At 35.9% G+C, this 4,855-nt stretch overlaps 2 pseudogenes; one reads left to right on the plus strand and one right to left on the minus strand.

Moving 5' to 3' along the window:
* Nucleotides 1-396: 396 nt before the first annotated feature.
* Nucleotides 397-961, plus strand: LOC100753430 (annotated as a pseudogene).
* A 1,712-nt stretch (nucleotides 962-2,673) lies between these two features.
* LOC100753134 lies at nucleotides 2,674-3,415 on the minus strand (annotated as a pseudogene).
* Nucleotides 3,416-4,855: the final 1,440 nt, after the last annotated feature.

A 4,855-nucleotide genomic window follows, 5' to 3' on the forward strand; every position in this document is an offset into this window, starting at 1 on the left:
CAACCAATAAGACAAACATATACACAGAAGGACTTTCCCCATCAATTATGCTTTTTAGTCTTTCCCTTTTGTATTTGTGTTATTGAGATTTTAATTCCATTTCACTGCAGGTTGATTTTTCTTTAACATTTTTATTTCTTTGTTAAAGTCAGGTTTTTTAAAAAAATCCCACATTGTCTTCATCATTTCATTTAGCTGTGTCTGGATTTTGGAAGAGCATCCTTGAGACATTGATTGGAATATCTTTAAGTTTGAGTGTTTGCCATGTCTTCTTAAACTTCTTTAGTGATTGTTATTTTAAGTTTTGTCCCCAGGTTCAACTAGAAATTATTATTGAAGAATACTTCTATGAGAATGGTTGTCTTGCTCTTTCTCTCTCTTCTCCAGCTGAACAAAATGCCCAAGGGAAGAAGGCCAAGGGGAAGAAGGTGGCCCCGGTCCCGGGCCGTCTTGAAGAAACAGGAGGCCAAAAAGGTGGTGAATCCTTTGTTCGAGAAAAGGACTAAGAACATCTGCTTCGGGCAGGACATCCAGCCCAAAAGAGATCTCACATGCTTCATCAAATTGTCCCATTTCATTCGGCTGCAGCCACAAAGCGCCATCTCTATAAGCGGTTTAAAGTACCTCTTGCCATTAACCAGTTCACCCAGGCCCTGGAACCAGCAAACAGCTACCCAGCTGCTCAAGCTTGTCCACAAGTACAGGCCAGAGAGGAAAGGCTGTTGGCCTGTGCTGAGAAGGCTGCTGGCAAAGGGAATATCCCAACTAAAAGGCCACCAGTTCTTTGAGCAGTATCAATACAGTCACCACCTTGGTGGAGTACAAGAAGGCTTAGCTGGTGGTAAATGTGGAGGAGGGATGGGATTGAAGAAGGGAATAAAAGGTGAGACAGCTAGAATTGAAAGGCATTTGAATGTTGGTATTAAAACCAAGTGCTGCTGAAACTTCCTATAATATATAAAGGTAAGCCTCTAATGAGGGAGACAGAAGCTCAACTGGCCATCTCTTGTCACCAAATGACATTTCCAGTACTCTGCTTGGATTTCATCCAATTGAATTGTTGGCCAAAAGAGTGCCATGGAAGTCCCCAAACAACACAGGCTGTTGCCAAGACAATAGTTTGCTCTTCAAAAACTGACAGTAGGCCCCCATGGCAGATAGATGTCAGCATGTGGGGAAGCTTGTTTTCTCACAGGCACAACTTCCAGCTTCCTCCTCAGAATGGCTAGCATCAAAAAATTGGCAACATTTGCTTTCATGGATATGGGAAAAGTAGCAGTCTTATTCACTCTGGTGTTTCTGTGTATTAGTGAAGCAAATATTGAAACAAACTAATACAGAAGTACAATATGACCCATCTATACCACTCCTGGGTAAATACCAAAGGACCTTAAGACTTATGACAAATATCTGTACAGTCATATTCATTATTGCAGCAGCATTCACAGTAACTAAAAGATGCATTACGCAAATAGACAAAGAAAACACAATATATATATAGTTTATTTTAATTTTTCTATTTTAAGTATTATATTATATTATTAAGTATTATATTAGTTTACACTTTAAATAAATAGGCAAAGTCATAATGGCTTTCTATAGAAATTTTCCTGAATTTCTGGTGGATCATCTCCTGCTTTCATGTTACCCATTTTATATTTTGCTTTCTCCTCTTCCTCCTGCCTTAAGACATCAGTTTACTCCCTCATGGTGGGTTTTCCTTCTAGTTTGATGACATGAACCACACCCACATCCACATATATACACATATCTAAAAACAAAAATATGAGATAAACACATAGCAGAAATATGCAATATTTGTTTTTCTGGGCCTGGATAAATTCACTGAATATGATAATTTCCATGTTCAGCCTCTTCCATATATTAAAATATTAATGCTATTTCATCCAGAACAAATGAATTATAAGACTAGTGTCTGTGCAATATATAGTAATATAATGATTAATTTCATAAATATATGGCTAATTAAATATAAACATAATACTTTCCTTTCATGGCTTACTTTCTGCAAATAGATGAAACTTTTGTTATTAGGCAGATATTTAAGTGCATTTTTATGTTTCTTTACAAACTTTCCCTCTTGCCTGAGGAAAATTTCAATTTCAAGCAATATAATCATGTAACATATATGGCCTAAATTAATATTCATGTACATAATAATTACAGAATGTCTTGAAATATATACACGTGCTTATATCTTTATAAATAGATAGTACTTTTTCTGGATAGAATATCCTATTTATGACAAGGTTTTTCATTACATATAAAGAGGTATAAGCAATTAGATCTAAATGTTTGTATATTTGCATTTGTTTGAAAGATCCATATTTTCATCTAGTATTAAATTGTTTTTGTTTAAGGAAGTTAAATTTATGTATCTATCATCTATGTATCTATGTATCTATGCATCTATGTATCTATGTATCTATCTATGTATTTATCTATCTATTTACAAAATAATTGTTTGATTTATTTGTTTCAAGACCAGCCCTCACTATGTAGCTATGCCTGGTCTAGAACTTCTTACATAAACCAAGCTGGACTTGAACTCACAGAAATCTGCCTTCCCTTGCATCATGAATTTTAGGTTTAAAGTTCTATGCTATAACACCCAGACAAAGTGAGTCTTCTTTTTTTTCAATGTGTGATTATTTATTTGTTATCTTTAAAGACTTGTTTTTGACTGGACTCAGACTTAGAAGTAGAAGCTCTCAGGGAGGACAGCCTACGTCTCTTGGCTTCCTGTCGCTTTTCTTTGGCTTCCTTCATTCTCTTGGCCAAAAGTTTAGCTTATTCTGCAGCCCCCTCCTTGTTTTTGTTTGTTCATTGTTTCTTCAGAGTGACACGACACCATTTGTTTTGCAGGACACGTGGGCGCTTTGGTCCTGGGCTTCTTGACTTCTTTGTTTAACGGCTTTCTCACCACGTATTGGCAAACATCATCTTCTTTAGAGAGATTAAAAAACTTTCGGATTCTTCTAGGTCTTTTAGGTCCCAACTGATGAGCAACATTAGTATCTGTCAGTCCATGAATATCCTTCTCTCCCTATTTTACAATAACCAAGTTGAGAAAACTCAGATTGGCATCCACGATGCATCCTCGAACAGAATTGCACTTCCTCTCTCCAGTTCTCCTTGGTCTATAGCAAGAATGCCCCTTACTCAACAGCATGTGCACTCTGCCATGAGTAAAAATGCCTTGTATCATAGAAAAACCTTGTTTGTCATTTCCATCACTGATTCGGACCACATAACCCTTCCACTCTTCACCCAGAGCATCAGCAGCTATTTCTGTGGCCATGCGCGTCTCATAGAAAGTATGAAGTTTGCATTCATCATCCACTTCAATGAGTTTCTGGCAGCTGGTGGCTGGGAAGGAGATATTCAGCTTCATCTTCACACAGCCGACCGCCTAGGAGGCGCCACAAAAAAGAGCAGGAAGTCTTCTGATCATCAATTATTTCATCATTTGAATGCCTGAAAGTTGTGACTCGTTATTTTTTATTTTTATTTTTTATTAAGAATTTTATTTTATGGTGTTTTATTTTACTACTTCAAATGTTTTCTTCATTGTATTTAATTTGTAGCATTTCTAATATGGAATGATACACTATTCTTAACTTTTTTTGACACAGTGTATAATTTAAATATTTGTGTTCCATCTAAAAGCTTTAGGTGTTAGGACAATTGAGATTGATAATCAATTTGCAAACTCAACTGGGAATCTTATTTTCCAACCAGAATAGACTATTACATGTGTTTTCCCCATCTCCAAGCTGCTGATCTATTCATTTTCCTGAAAAAAAAAAACAACTTAATTTTGTTCTTCTTGGTGTCTAAGTAACACTCAATTTTTCATATATACTGTATTTTCTTTATAAACCATCCATTTACAAATGTTCCTAGGAGGCTAACTTCATAACACTTTTTTAGAATAGTGTTGTGATAAAAATGGCTATTGAGGTATCTCTATGACATACTGACTTGATTCCCTTGTGTAAATAGCTAGGAGTATCATAGCTGGATTAAATGGCATTCTGCTTTTGGTTTTTCAGAAATCCCCCAAATCATTTCTAAACTCATTATTAGTTGGTAAAATCCATTTCTTTATTGGATTACAATTAGTAGCTTGCTATCAGAGACCTCAGAGTGCCATTTATCCTCTATGGTTGAACAATGACACAGCAAAAACCACCAGTAAGCAGACTCTCAACAGACACTGCAATTGCCTGTGCCCTTGTCTTATATTTATAACCTTCCACCATTGAGAAAACCTTGTTTTTTTTTTAGACATCATGAATATAATGTCTTATCATAGGAGGCACAATGGACTAAGTTAATACTTGTTTTTAACTATGGCATTTTAAAAATGTCCTGTTTTTAAAAATTAATTTCTATTAATTCTTTGAGAACTTTATACATTGTATTTTGATCATATTAACCTCCTACCACCACTCTTTCCATATGTACCTTCTTTCCCCTCACCACCCCACCAATCAATTTTGCATTTTCTTCCTCTTTTTCCATCAAAGCTAGTTTATGTTGCCATACTACTCTTAGCAATGGGACTTACTCTGAAGTGTGGTTGACCTTCTTGGCATCACACCATTAAAGAAAACTGGCTTTTTCTCTCACAGCTGCTATGCTATCAAATGCCAATAGTTACACAGTTACTGGTGAGGTTTGGTGTCCATCCAATCCTGTCCCTTCTAAAATGTTGTCTTACATGCATTTGTGAATGTATTGTACAGGCTGTCATAAATGATGTGCGTGTACATATTTGCATCTGTCTTGTGTCTTGAGAACACAGTTTGCTTGAAATCATACATACTTA

This window comes from Cricetulus griseus, chromosome X (assembly GCF_003668045.3).
Source record: "Cricetulus griseus strain 17A/GY chromosome X, alternate assembly CriGri-PICRH-1.0, whole genome shotgun sequence".
Classification (NCBI taxonomy): Eukaryota; Metazoa; Chordata; class Mammalia; order Rodentia; family Cricetidae; genus Cricetulus; species Cricetulus griseus.